At 49.0% G+C, this 14,923-nt stretch overlaps 1 protein-coding gene across 2 annotated transcripts in view; it reads left to right on the top strand.

Moving 5' to 3' along the window:
• SPATA13 (spermatogenesis associated 13) overlaps window positions 1-14,923 on the top strand; it is a 284,285-nt gene that overhangs the window by 147,119 nt on the left and 122,243 nt on the right. The window contains exon 1 of one of the 2 annotated variants that reach the window (XM_036228453.1): window positions 14,448-14,599. The exons of the other annotated variant lie outside the window; for it this stretch is intronic. The gene's annotated coding sequence lies outside the window, so the exon portion shown is untranslated. Of the gene's footprint in view, window positions 1-14,447; window positions 14,600-14,923 lie in introns of those variants that run through there. 2 annotated transcript variants of the gene reach the window in all.

The following is a 14,923-nucleotide window of genomic DNA, read 5'->3' on the forward strand; positions in this document are numbered from 1 at the left end:
GCTTACTTCTCCTTGTAGAAAAGGCAGGATGTAATGTGTGAGGTGAGCCTTAAAAAAGGAATAGCTTTGAATTGCCAAGTGAAGAATTGCAAGACTGGCTTTTCAGGCGGAGAGACCGCCAGAAGCAGGTCCCTGGCCCGAGGAGAGCTCCCGGCATGGGCCCTGAAGGAGAATGCAGCCCCGGGTGATGCGGAGCTTGTGGGGAGATGAGGAGACGGATGGTCATGTCAGAAAGTGGTGAGCGAGAAGCACAGGCTGTGAGGGGAGGGTCCAGGCCCTTCCTTCACCAGGTGGCTCTGTTCTCCGAGTGTCTTCTCTCTCCTCCTCACTCCCCGCCACGGCTTCGGCCTCTTTGAACACCCCACGTTTCCACTCCCATCACCAGGTGCACCCCTGCCTCCCACACATCCCTTGGTTGGCATCCTACAGACTTACCTCCTGCTTGTCACCTAGAGAGCAGATTACAGGCTTGGTTACAGGCGAGTGATCTTTAGCGTCTATGGCATTTGAAACCTATTGGGGTCTGCATGTCTACTCTTTGGGGGGACTTGGTTCAGGCAGGATCTCCCTTTTTTGAAGACTTCCCAGACTTGCCGTCTACCCCTGTATTAGTCAGAATTCTAGAGAGAAACAGAATAAATAGGAAATAGGATATATTTCGAGAGAGAGAGAGAGAGAATGACATTTAAGGAACTGGATCACGTGATAGTGGGGACTGGCGAACCCCAAACCTGTATGGCAGGCTGGAAACTAAAGCAGCGTTTCTCTGTTGCAGTCTTGACACCAAACTCCTTCTTCCTTGGGAAACTTTAATCTTAAACGTTGCTCTTAAATCTTCAGTTGATTGGGTGAGGCCCACCCACATTATGAAAGGTAATCTGCTTTACTCAAGATCTACTGATTTAAATTTTAATCACATCTAAAAAAAAAAAAGATCTACAGAGCAACATCTAGACTGATGTTTGCCCCAAAAGCTAGGCACCATGGCCCAGCCAAATTGAAACCTAAAATTAACCACCACACCCTCTCCTCACCACACACTAAAGAACTGACAAGTTCCTGTCTAGGTCTTCACTTATTTTAATTTGCTCTACCAGTAATCCTGGGACAAGATATAATTCTCATCATTTTATACAGATGAGAACATGGAGATCCACGTGGGTTGGGAGACTTGCCCCACGTCGCGCTGTTCCGGAGAGGGAAGCCAGGGCATGGCCTCGAGATTCGGGGTGCTTCCCACAGCAGCCCTGCGGTGTCTGTATTGTGACTGCGATGGTGGGTTACTCGGCAGAGAGAAGCCGTGAGAGCTTCATACTGGGTACGCTGAGGCTTTAAAAGCCAAACAGACGTTGATTTGGATCCCAGCTCTGCCAGCCCATGCAGCTAAGGACCTGGGGTTATTTATTTAAGCTCTCTACGCCTTACTTTCCTGATTTATAAAAGGAAGCCAATACTAAACTTTCCCTAGGATGGTTTTAACGATGAAATGAAATATGCACCAGAGTACCCAGCGCAGAATGATCACGTGCAGGACAATAGTAATGACAATAGTAACAAAAATGTTGAATTGTTCACAACCAGTTTATTTAGAGAAAATGAAAATGTATATACCTGGAAGTTGCATCTCGACCAAGATTTTGTAATAAATGTTTCTAGTTGTGCATATGTGTATATACAATCCAAGATTATTTCATACTTTTAATAAATGATTTTACGTGCCTGTTTATTATTTATCTTACCATTTCCAACACCTTCTCACCTACTTGCATATACATTTCTACTTGTTTATTATTTTTAAGTGAGCACCAAACATTTATGTTTCTGGTCGTTTATTGTACATCTAATTTCCTTTGACAGTTTTTTTTCCATACTTAGCCTCTGCTTCTATGTTTTTTGTTCCATTTAACCTTCTGGAAGGCACATTGTCATGAGAGGGTGGGGTCTCGACTGTCCCAGGTCAAGTTCCAGCCATGGGGCGTCTTGGGCAAATTGCCCACCTCCCTAGGGAGGGCTTGGTTTCCTACCCCCTGGGGTTATCGAGAAGAGTAAATGAGTTAAAACGTGTAAATGCTGAAAACACAACCTGTCACATTGTAGGTAGTACATATACATTTAATGGAAATTATGCTGTTTTTACTACCCTTTTAGTTTTTAACAGCACTAAGCATTAGACATGCTCAAATAATTCCGCGGATATTGATGAACGACATTGCGCGTGGCCCAGGAGAGGGGCGGCCGAGGGGAGAGAAGGGCGTGCGGCTGGAGAGACAGGTCTGGTTCTCCGGGGAGCGTGGCTCTGTGTCGGCGGGGAGACCCGTTAGAAGTAGCCGACCCGGCAAAGTGAGATGCCTGCCCTGGGAAGGCGGGTCAGACGTGGCAGGACTCAGGCGAGGACGTGGCTGGTACTCGGCTGCTCTACTCAGCTCATCGCTGCGGCCGCCAGCATCCTGCCACAGCACCTGCCACGTGGTCCGTCACGACCCCTCCCCCACTGCCTCCTGCGGACCCTGCACGCCATGGGGGAGGCCGAGGCCAGGCCATTTTCGCATCCCCAGCAGTGTGGCCGGCGGAATCAGTCCATAAATGTCCTCGAGCCTCCTAAGTCCCTGTCACATAGCTTCTGCACATTCTCCTCGTGTGACCAGCACCTGGGCTCACAGCACCTTGTCCCTCACCCTGGTCCTTGGCAGATGTGTGCCAGCGATGGTGCCCAGGGCCTTCCGGACACCGTGCAGGGCCAGCTGTCCCTTCATCACGGTTACCCTGTCTTCACGCATGACTTGTTTGTCCACCAAGCTGCTATCAGTCACCTGCGCAAGGTGCTAGAGCTAAAATGACAAATGGTTCCAAGCCCCATTTGGGGGCACTGGCACGTCCTGAGCCGGTTTTGTCCCGCTCACCTCAGTGCTCATGGCTGAATGCTGATCATCTCTTTTCTTTCTCCCTTTTACCTTTCAAGTCATAACTGTTCTTTTCATCTCCAACTTTCACGTGTTTTCGACACACGATGTAGTCAAACGGGATGAAGGCCAATGTGCAAAACAAGAAGTGATGCTGAAGATGCGTCTCACAGAATCGGGATTGCCACGAAGGGTGTCCTCTGAGCGCGCGTCACCCTCTCGAGACCGTGCCCTCGATCTGACTTTATTTCATCTGCCTTTTTCCCCCCACAAACATTAAATCGACATTATCACATTCCAGTGCATTGCAAACACATTAGCGCTTTGGGAAACGAGCCTCGATGCCAGACTGGCCCCGGGTGCTTTTGGGATTTCCAAACAGGCCCTTGTGTGGTCCTTGGACCGCTCTCCCGTGTACGCACATGTCACCCATCTGCTGTCCTGCCTTTGGGCTGCGAGGCCCGTGTCGCCAGGCTTCACTGCCACCAGCACACAGGCCTTTCATGAGCAGAACTTACCGTGTCAACAAGGGATAAATGATACAGCAATGGGTCTGTTAACATGACAGAAAAGTGAAGAAGTTGACAATTTAGGACCGACCACGAATAAAGCAAGCTCTTCAGATGGAGAAATCAGCAAAGGCAGCCAAGGCCACTTTCGACAGGAGGTATTTATTTGGTAGAGAGAATGCTCCCTGGGATATTGCTCTAGAGTGTGGACATTTTCTGTTAAAGAAATCACAGACACCCTTTCCATCATCAAGTTGCAATTCGCTTTATCTTTTAAGTCATGTAGCGAGAGTACGTACTTCCTGGCTATCTGTGCAGGAGGAGAGAGTCTCAAAGGAGAGATAATTTTGAAATATCATGGAGATTGTTGCCCGATAAAAATGGCTGGAAAGTGGCCTGGTGGGGGTCAGTGGAAAGAGGACAGAGTTTGAAATTCGTCCCTTGGGGTTTGAGCCTCAGCGCAGCCACTTCTACCTGTGTGAACTGGCAAAGCAAAGTGGAAAGAAACATCTACCGTCTACCGAACGAGTGCTATGTCCTGAGGGCGTTTTGTGTATGTTCTCGTGTGTTGTGCGAAACGGCTCTGGATGGTGGGTACTGTTGTTATCCTTATTTTTTCAAGAGAACAGGCGAAGGCAAGACCACGTGTCGTCATGAGCAGCTGACGCTCTCTTCTGTCACCTGTGGGAATGTGAACCGATACGACCCTTTTGAAAAGGTGCCCGGTGGTACCGATGAATAGGCCAACACCGTGACCTAGCAGTACCATTCCTGGCTGTACACAAAGTGGAAGCCCAATTTTTTCCCTTGCTAAAAGTATGTTCAAGAATGTTCATGGAAGCATAACTACTAATGGTAGCAGCAAACCTAAGTGTCCATCGTATTGGAGTAGGATGTGGTTCATTCAAACGGTGGAGAAGAATGAGCTACCATCACATAGAACATGGATGAATTTCACAGCCGTATCATTAAGTAAAAGAAGTCAGGCACAAAAGAATCCATACTGTGTGATTCAAAAACAAATGGAACTAATTTCTGGTGATAATGATTAGAATAATCTTTCTCCTTGGGGCGGTAGGAATTACTAACCAGTAGGGCACATGAGGACATCTTTCAAGGTGCTAGAGTGATCTATATATTTCATCAGCCTGGTGGTTACATTAATATTGTGTTAGTTCTCTGTGATGCAAAAACAAATTACCGCAAACTTGGTGAGTTAAGACAACACATACGTACTTTTTCTCAGTTTCCACGGATCGAGAGTCTGGGCACAGCTTAGCAGGTCCTTGTCTCTGAGTTGCAATCAAGATGCGGGCCAGGCTGTGTTCTTATCTGGAAACTTGATGGGGGAAGAACCGGCAGCCAAGCTCACTCAGGTTGTTGGCAGAACGACTTCTTCACGGCTGTATAACTGATAGCCCCAGGTTTTCCACGGCTGTTGGCTGGAGATTGCCCCCAGGTCCTAAAGGCTGCTCACGGTTCCTTGCCATGTGGGCTTCTCCAAGGTGGCCACTCAATTCACCAGACCAGCAACGAGAGTCTCTCCTTCCGATTTGGCAAGGTGGGGTCTTTAAATAACATAACATAGCCATGGGAGTGACGACTTGTCACCTTCACCATGTTCTGGTGGGGAGGTGAAAATCACACAGGTTCTGTCTGCACTCACTGGGAGTGGCTTACAGGAAGACATAAGGACCAAAGGTGGACATCATTTTGGTTCATCTTAGGGTCTAACTTTCTCTTTCTCTCTCTCTCTCTCATCCAAGTGCGCACGTAAGAGTCATGTACTGCACGGTATCTAAATTACACCTCAATTTTTAAAATATCCGAGGCTCTGTCTGATGCCGACACCTGTGCTCTCGTTTTGAAGATCAAATAAAAGGATGTAGGCAAAGCCCAGAGCGTCCTTCGGCTCAGAGAGTAGTAGCTGTCATGATGATGCTGAGCCCTTTTCATTTTATTTCTTTTAAACACTACCGGTCTAATCCTGAAAATATTCAGGGAGCAGCTTCTGCGTCTCAGACAGTGCAGGGCAGCCAAGAAAGTGCCAGAACCCTCCAGAACCCTCGATTTCCTGAGGTCAGCTCTTGTTGACTCTGCTCAGTGTGTGCCTTTACCGCCGTTTCCTTATTTGTCTGAGAATATGATTTTATTATGATCGTTCGTTTCCTTGGCACATCCATGTGTTCTTCCGCCCTGGTGACCCGGGTCTAGAGATTTCCTCTAAATATTCCTTAGTTAATATTCTGATCTGCGAAGTGACCCTCGGCCTCCTTCACTCTTCCTCGTCATGCGGAGGCTACTTCCGAGTCAACAGTGAATCATCTCGTTCTCTCCCATCCATTCTCCTGCGCTTTTGTAGTCATTGTGGGGGCAGGAGTCGGCGGGGGCGGGGGGGCGCGCGGTGGGAATTAACTTGGGCTTTGAAATGGAAGCGTTTGGTCAGAGCCGAAATTCAAAACTGGTCACACGATTCATCTCAAATTATAGTTGTGGCCTATGGTGGTTCTTAGGAGTTTGCATAGAATTTTGGAGTTGAAAAGAATTATTGTTTTAATAGGACTTATAAAAATCAGCCAAAAAGGAGTGGCAGCCTGCCCAGACTGTCAGATCCCTAATTTTAGAAACTATTTTTTTTAAAAAAAAATTCCATTCTTCATTGTTTTTAATATGCTTTTAAGCATAGAACAATAACTAATCGTTTATTATTATTGCCGGTACTATTATTTTATTGAATACCTAGTACCTTCTATGTACTTGGTATTGTGGGAGATCCCGAAGTAAATTAACGAATAAAAAGAAAAAAGAAATACTGCCCTTAAGGTCACAGTCTCTTTGATTGGTGCTTAAACAAATGAGTGTGTGAAGTCTCCAGGTGCCACCACATATGAGGTATTTAGTGCCGCCCAAAGCTCCGTACTGTGTGATTCCAGCTATGTGACATTCTGGAAAAGGCAAAACTACAGCGATGGTAGAAAGATCATTGGTTGCCAGGGTTTGGGGGCGGGGGGCAGGACCGAACATGTGGAGCGCGGGGGATGTTTAGGGCAGTGAAACTCTCCCGTATGGCACTGTGGTGCTGGATGCCTGACATCTGCATTTGTCAAAACCCATGGAACCATGTAAAACCAAGACTGGACCCTAGTGTAAGCCATAGGCTTTAGTTGATAATAATGTGTCAATATCAACTCATCAGTTGTAACAAACGTGCCACACGACACACAATATTAATAATAAGGGAAACTGGGGGGTGGGTGGGTATGGGGGCGTGTGGCGACTCGGTACTTCTTATGTTTCAAATTTTCAGTTATAATTTACGTGTAATATTACATTATTTTCCGGTGTACAACATAGTGACTAGATATTTATATACATTACGAAGTAATGTCCCTGATAGCTCTGTGCTTTCTGATCAATTTTTTCTGTAATCCAAAAACGGCTCTAAAAATGTCTATTAATTTAAAAAATATATACATTTACTGCCCTCAAGGAGCTCATAATCTCTTTGTCAGCACTCAAACTGAAGTGTGTCTGAGGTCTTAGGGCGTCGCTGAATTTGAAGTCATGAACCCCACTGAAGGAAGTTGGGGAAAGCTTCAGAGAAGAAGCAAACTCCAGGTGAGCCTTAGCGAGGACGCCGGGGTTCCCCAGGCAGACGTGGTTTGCCCGGGCATGAACTCTTAGCAGCCGTTTGTATTGTCCACTACGCACAGATCAGGTGACACTTACCCCTTGACAGCAGAGGTCCCCAGCCCCCGGACTGGGGACTGGCACTGGTCAGTGGCCAGCAGGAGGTGAGCAGCGGGCAAGCGAGCAAAGCTTCCTCTGTATCTGCAGCCGCTCCCCAGCACCAGCATCACCGCCTCAGCTCCGCCTCAGATCATCAGGCTTTAGGTTCTCATAGGAGCACGAACCCTGTTGTGAACCACACATGCGAGGGATCTAAGTTAACCAATTGCTTGCAGACTCATATCAAAACCCTATCAGTGAGTGGCAAGTGACGATTAAGCTGCATCTGGTGGCAGGCTTGATAGTGGCAGGTGAGTTTATGTACTTTGATCAACTGCACTTTGTACAGCTGCATCTGGTGGCGGGCTTTAAGTCAGAATCCGACACTTATTTTCGTCCGTATGTGGCTTGCCCATTATTTTATTTACCACTTTGGGCTGTGCCTCTTTCCTGCACTGCGTCCTTGTCTCAGTCACGGTTCTGGTAAGCCCACCAGCTAACCCTCGCCAAAATGAGTAAAGGACAAATGTCACTGGAGGGCTTCTCTGAAAAGGGGGAAAGAGCCAGCTATGAGATAGCAGAAGACTCTAAGACTGCCAACAAAATCGAAGGCTGCATTTAAAAGAAAATACCGAGTCCTCCTTAAATTATGGTTCTTTGCAACAGGGGATTCACGTTCTCAAAGCCCGCTTTGTACAATATGCCGTGACCGGCTGTCCAGCGAAGCCATGAAACCTTCAAAACTGCTTTGCCACATGGAGACCGAGCACCCTGCATTAAAAGACAAGCCTCTGGAGTTTTTCAAAAGAAAAAACTGTGACATAAAAAACAGAAGCAATTATTGAAGGCCATCGCTTCATCAAAGGTGTCTGCACTGAGAGCATCATTCTTGGTGGCTGACCGCGTTGCTAAGGCTAAGAAGCCCTTTACTATTGTTGAGGAGATGATCCTGCCTGCTGCTAAGGACATTCGTCGTGTACTTTTAGGAGAGGCTGCCATTCAAAAGGTGGCACGGATCCTCTTTCGGCCAGCACCGTAACTAGATGAACTGATGAATAGCAGAGGACATCGAGGCACAATTGTCAGAGAGGATTAATGAGTCACCTTGATACGCAATCCAGGCTGAGGAGTCTACTGATGTTGACAGCAAGGCAACAGTGCTTGTTTTCGTGTGATGTATTTTTCAGGAGGATGTGCACGAGGATTTGTTATGCGCGCTTTTGTTGCCAATCGACACCACAGTTGCAGAACCATTCAAGTCTTTGAAGGATTACCTATCAGGAAAACCGAATTGGTCAATTGTGTCGGTAGATGCACGGACAAAGCGACTGCCATGACTGGACAGCTTTCTGGTTTCACTACTCAGGTCAAAGAGGTCGCTTCCGAATGTGAGTCTACGCACTGTCATCCATAGAGGAATGCTGGCTAAGGCTAGCCGGAAAATGACACCTGAACTTAAAAACCTTTTGCAGGATGCGATTAAAATGATCAGCCACATTGAAGTACGTGCCCTTAACTCACGTCTGTCGGGCAGCTCTGTGAGGAGATGGACGCAGAGCACACATGTCTCCTCTCATACACGGAAGTGACATGGCTTTCTATCGGTAGATCACTGGCCAGGGTTTCTGGGGTACGAGAACTGCTCCAGAGATTTCTTTTAGAAAAGCAGTTGCCACTAGCAGCGCATTTCAGTGACGCAGAATGGGTCACAAAACTCGCTTACTTGTGTGACATATTTGACCTTCTTAACCAAGTCCATCTGTTACTTCAGGTGAGAACGACAACTGTGTTCAAGTTGGCAGATAAAGTGGTTTCATTCAAACCCAAACTGGGATTATGGGGGCGACGAGTGAACATCGGGATTTTCGATGTGTTTTGAACATTAGCAGAGATTTTGAAAGAGACTGAGCCAGGGCCTTCTTCCTCCCAGCTGGTGCATGATCCCCTGCCTCAGCTTTCAAAAGAGTGTGAGCATGACTTCCCAACCACAAAAGACCCCCGGACAGGGAAGGAATGGATCCGCGAACCGTTTGTGAATAAGTCACATGAATCAACTTTGTCCGTGTCGGAAGAGGATCAGCTGCTTGAGATTGCACATGACGGTGGCCTTAGAAGTATGTTTGGGACGACTTTGACTCTCCATTTGCTCTGGATTGAAGTCAAGGCGGAATATCCCGAGACTGCCGCAGAAGCACTGAGAAGCCGGCTTCATGTCCAGCATCCTATCTTTGTGAAGCAGATTTTCTGCAGTGACAGCAACCAAATTGCGACTGTGGAGTGGACCGGACGTAAGCAACGCACCCCGGGTGTCACCGTCTCCCATCGCCCCCAGAGGGGACTGTATAATTGCAGGAAAAACGAGCTCAGGGCTCCCACCGATTCTGCATTATGGCGAGCTGTATAATTATTTCATTACACATTGCAATGCAATAATAGTACAAATCAAGTGCACGATAAATGTCATGCGCTTGAATCATCCCCAAACCATTACCCCCTCCTCCACCTTGGTCTGTGGAAAATTTGTCATCCATGAAACCTGTCTCTGGTGCCAAAATGGTCGGGGACCGCCGCTTTACAGAGATCGCCTCCTGAGTCCCCGCCACAGCGGGGTGCATACTGTCATTCCTGTGTCCCAGAGGAAGGGACGAAGCTTATCCAAGGGCACTCGGCTGGCGAAAGGTGACAGGAGGACTCTGTGCCAGAGCCGCCTGCCTCGGAAACCCATGCTCCGTCCCCAAGGGCAGCGATCGTGTGTCACGGAGAGGATTAAGGGCATGACGAAGGGAGGATCAGAGTGAGAATCAGAAAGTAGCACGGGCGGGGGGGGGGGCGGTGTTAGTCACGGCCATTTAACAAAGAAGCACGGAGTTCAGTTGCCGCTCGATCAAGGTGGAGGGAAAGACTGTGCTGGTGAGAGCCGCTTCGGCCTCGGCGGGGCCCACCCTCCGCCCCTGGCTGTGCAGTTCAGAGCAGGGCCGCGGGGCTGAGCGAGCTTCCAGACGCACTTGGCAATCAGGCGGGCGCAGAGACAGCCAACGGCTTTGTGCGAATTCCGGCGAGTAGGCCGGAAAGCCGAGGACGCGGCCTTACTGCCCGTTCTCCCCTCGTCCTTGGCCTGTGTCCTCCGTGTGGTCTCACACCATCAGCCTCTGCGCCCCATTCCTGGGCAAAGAGCAGGGAAAATGCTCTTCTCCCTCTGCCCAAATTCGTCTGACTCTCCTTCCCCTTCCCCCCCCCCCATAGGTACTTATCCACCAAAAGAATTTGACAAATAACCAACACTCGTTCTCTCATCCTAGGAGGCTTAAATTAGAGTGGCGTCTGCTCTCATAAACTGTAGAATCAAAGATAGCAAATTCTTCTCACCCATTCTCATCAGTGACGACGGCTACCATTCGTGGAGCATCTCACTACATGCCAGGCGCTGAGCTAGAACTTTACATGCATCATCACAGTCTTCGCCACAGGATGTCACAGATAAGGCGAAAGTCACAGTGGGGTTAAGTCGCTTCCCCAAAGCCAAGGGGCTGGAGCGGAAGAGGCTCATGCTGTCCCAGGTCTTAACCTTCTCCTTTGGGGGCAGTTGTGTGTCGGCCACCTCCCCTTGGTCCCCTTCCCACCTTCCCATCCAATTTAGAAATGGACAGACAGATGAAGATAAACATGTCAGTTTTATCACGGATCAAGTCGATGGGAGGATGTGACTTTAGGTCTGTGTGAAAAGTAGTCACTAATATTCCCCAAGTGTCCCCCCTGCACCCTCAGCCCGGTGTAGACCTTCAGTCACCCAACCCAGGTGACTGTCCTCTTTGAGGCAGAGACACCGAGCCCAGATTGCTCCCTGCAGGAGTCTGGGTGGAGAGGTTAGAAAAGAGTGACTCCTCTGTGCTTGTAGTAAATTACTCTTAAATTACTAATAAATGGGTCCATTTCATCCAATGCATTTCTCCCACCTTCTTCAGCTGCAGAGGTTGGAGACCAGGGCCACAAGGGTTACTAGGCAGGAGTTCCTCAAATGGGCAAAAAAATTAAAATGAGGAGGAAGGTGTTTTCTTTCTGTATCTGTCAGCTCCAGCTGCCACGACAAAGCACCACAGACCGAGAGGCTCCGACCACCACAGACCAGGAGGCTCTGACCATAGGAACGTACTTCTCATGGGAGGCTGGGAAAGTCCAAGACCAAGGTGCTGGCGGATTCGGTTCCTGGGGAGAGCCCTCCTCCTGGCTTGCTGACTGCCACCTTCTCACTGTGTCCTCCCATGGCTAAAAGACAGAGAGAGAGAGTGTGATTTGGTCTCTCTTCCTAGTCTTACGAGGGCACTAACCCCGTCATCTAAACCTACTTACCTTCCCCGAATCCTAAAACCATCTCATTGGGGATTCAGACTTCGACATGTGAATTATGGGGGAGGGGCAACACATTCGCCCATAGTTCTTTCCTCCCTTGTCCCTTCTCCTGAGAAACCCCTGAGAAGTAGGACTTTCAGCAGACTGAATGAATACAAGCATGCTTTTTCAGAACCTCGGAGGAACTCAGGAGCACGGCTTGTTGTGTTTAAAGGCAGAAGCAAGAAATCAAATCCTAGCCCCATCCTTTACTAGCTGTGTGACCCTAGGCAATGCATTCGGCTTCTCTGGACTTTGTTTTCCCCAGGGCTGCTTTGCCGCTTAAAGGAGATAATGAATGTAAAAGACATAGCCTGTTAAATGCTCAATAAATATTAACGGAAAGACATTGTAATTTTGGAGGTGTCGTTATGTGATAAAAAGTTGGTGAGAGGTGGTAGTCTCGACGGCTGGACACCGTGCGGCAGAAAGCACTAATGGTGTTCCAGTGCATCTTTGGTGAAGGCTGTAGGCTGGAGTTTAAATTGTTAGTCAGGATTGGGCACCAGCAGATCACCCAGAGGAGAAAGTTCAAAGAAACCTTTGGAGGTTCCCTTTTGTGGGGAAGGACAGAATGCAGATGTCAGCTTTGTTTGCAGGGCGGTGAGTGATGGCCCCTCCTGTGGCCAGGGAGGGGCCACTATAGATTTAAGTCTTTTTTTTTTTTTCTTTTTTTAAGTCACAGCTTCCCTGTGGAATGACTGAAGCAGAAGGAAACAGAGATCACTGGTCCAAATCTCTCATTTAATAGGTTACAAAAGATTCAGAGAAGCTTGGTGATTTATTGACTCGCACATAGCCAGTGATGGTGCTGGGCTTAGATCATTCCAGGCTCTCCGTGTCAGATTTTTCTCTTGAACCAACAAGTAAATAATCTAAAACCAGAGATATCTTTTATCATAGGCTCTCAAGATCCCCACTAAAATTCCAAAAAGTATATTTCTAAAAGAACAGGAAGTAATAATTATTAAGCACCTGTATGTACTAAGATGATACTAAAAGTCTGATATGGACTAAAATGTTTTATTTTCCAACCAATCCAGAGAGAGAGGGGTACCATTGCTTCCGTTTTCGTGAAAGAGGAAGCTGAAACTCAGAAAGGTAAAGGTTTTGCCCTGGGTCACAGGGAAGCAGATCCTTTCTGGGCCATCTACAGAAATCTGTTCAGTTACTGGCCAGGCCAATTTTCCCCAAGAACTTATTTTTTTAATAGTGTTTTCTTCATTAGAAAAAAAAAAGTTTCATGTAAATAGTAATAATCGTTTCCAAGAAAGCAGGAATGATCCTTTGACAGATTTTTTACAAAGAAAAATCTATACTTTCTTTTCAGATTTGTGCTCATTCTAAAAAGAAAATAAAACCTCTCAAATTTAGCCTTTAATATTCTTTTTTAACAATACTAAAATAGATTCATTTTTAACATTTATGCGAGCTTCATACAGATTTTGTTAGTTATGTCAAGTCGAAATAAAATGGAATATTCACTATTAGTCTCGTGCTGTCTCTAAAATTTTCCATAGATATTTTTTATAATAATTTTTTTTGTTTGAAAAATACATGCTCAAAAAATATACAGATCGTTGTCAAAAATGTGGGGAATTTCAATAGAATGTCAAACAAACAAAAAAAAATTTGCCCACATTTTCACCACCTAGAAATAATTACCATTAATAATTAGGTGTGTGCTTTATAGACGTTTTTAGAGCACCATTTGTATCCACCATTTGTGCATCATACAGAAGAGCTGTTTCACTATTTAAGAATGCATACATATATAAAATGAATTTTGATTTTTCGTGGGGTAATTAATAATTTTATATGTTCTTTAGTTTAAAAATGGCAGTTGTTCTTCGATTATAAAATAATGCATATTTATATTAATAGTGGTGATATGTAATAACTACTCAAATGAATCATCTAAAAGACACTTTAAAAATGCACATGTTTATTTTATGGATTCCATCAGTTGCTTATCAGGAAACAATCACGGAGCATTTGGGGCCCATATCCTAGCACAGAGGGGTTCGCTTGGCCTCTGGGGTTTTCATGTGAAGCAATAATGATTGAGCTACACAGGAAAGTGATAGTTCTTTGAGTGTATTCACCCTTACAGTCCTCGGAAGACTTGCCCCAGGCCCTGGAGAAGCGAGTAAGTTTAAAAATCCTCACCTAACTTTTCCTTTCATTAGAAAAGGGCAGCCACTGTGCCTTCGCCTAGAGTGAACTCCTCGCCCAGGCAGCGGTGGGGCGAGTGGGCAGTGGGGGTTGGTTGCCCGGGTCCCGCGGCGGCTCCACGTACCCTGGGCGAGGCTGGGAGGGAGGGGGCGTAGTCGACGGGGTGGCCCCAAAGCCGGATTTAGCGGGCCGGGGCTAGGGGTGGGGGTAGGCGGGAGTCGTCGGAGGTTGATAGAAGGGAGCGGGGCTTGCGGGGGAAGGGGGGTGTAGCTTAGAGGAAATGGAGCAAGGGTGGGGGCTAAGTGTATCAGGGCCAGGGGCGTGGCCAGGGTGGGGGCGGCGGGATATACTTATGGAGGGTGGGGGTGGGAACAGCTGGGAGGACAGTGGCGGCAGCTGGGCCGGGCACCTGGTGGCCGGGGGCGGGGAAAGAGAAGGGCTCGGGGGGCGTGGTGGGGCAGATCGGGGCGTGGCCTGGGGGACCCGGGCTACCGTCCTGGTGGCCTGTGGTGGGTAAGGGAGAGAGGCCTGGACGAGGTGGGGAAAACGGGGTCCTGGGCCCACTGCTTGGGGGTCGGAGAGCGGGGAGAGAGGGGTGGGGGTAAAGCTGAACCGGGGGCGTGGCCTCGGGGAAGGGGCGTGGTCTCGGGAGGGGCGCGGCCGGGGCGTGGCCCCGGCGAGGGGTGTGGCCAGACCGGGCGGGGCGGGGCCCGGGAGCCGGGCGTTGGGCGCTGCGCCTTCTCCCGCGCCCGCTGCTGGCCCCGAGGCGGCGCACCGGCGCGGAGGCGCCTCCGGGCCCGGGCGTGCTCGGAGCTCCCCGGCAGCGGAGCGGGCTCTGGGTCGCAGGGACGGCCTGGATCCTCCGACTTTGGAGGCTCTGCTGAGAGGGGTCCGCGCGAGGTGAGCCTGCGCGGGGTGCGCGCGGGGCCGGTGTCCCGGGCTGGGAGCCGGGGGAGGGATCAGCCCCCCAGGGCGGCGTTCGCAGCCTGAGGACGCCCAGCTGCCCACCTGTTGGCGTCCCCCGCGGCGCTGGCTCGGCGCCCTCGCTGGCCGGGCGCAGGGCGCGCGGGCGCGTTCCCCAGCCGGACAGCCCAGGGAGCTCCTTGAAACCTGACCCGCGCTCTTCTCGCAGCGCCGGGCCTGCGGGGAGGCGCCGGGAGCGGAGCCGGGTGCGCCCGGTGCTCCCCGCACCCCTCAGCTCGCTCCCGCCACGCGACCTGCGCG

This window comes from Rousettus aegyptiacus, unplaced genomic scaffold (assembly GCF_014176215.1).
Source record: "Rousettus aegyptiacus isolate mRouAeg1 unplaced genomic scaffold, mRouAeg1.p scaffold_m13_p_11, whole genome shotgun sequence".
In the NCBI taxonomy this organism is placed as follows: domain Eukaryota; kingdom Metazoa; phylum Chordata; class Mammalia; order Chiroptera; family Pteropodidae; genus Rousettus; species Rousettus aegyptiacus.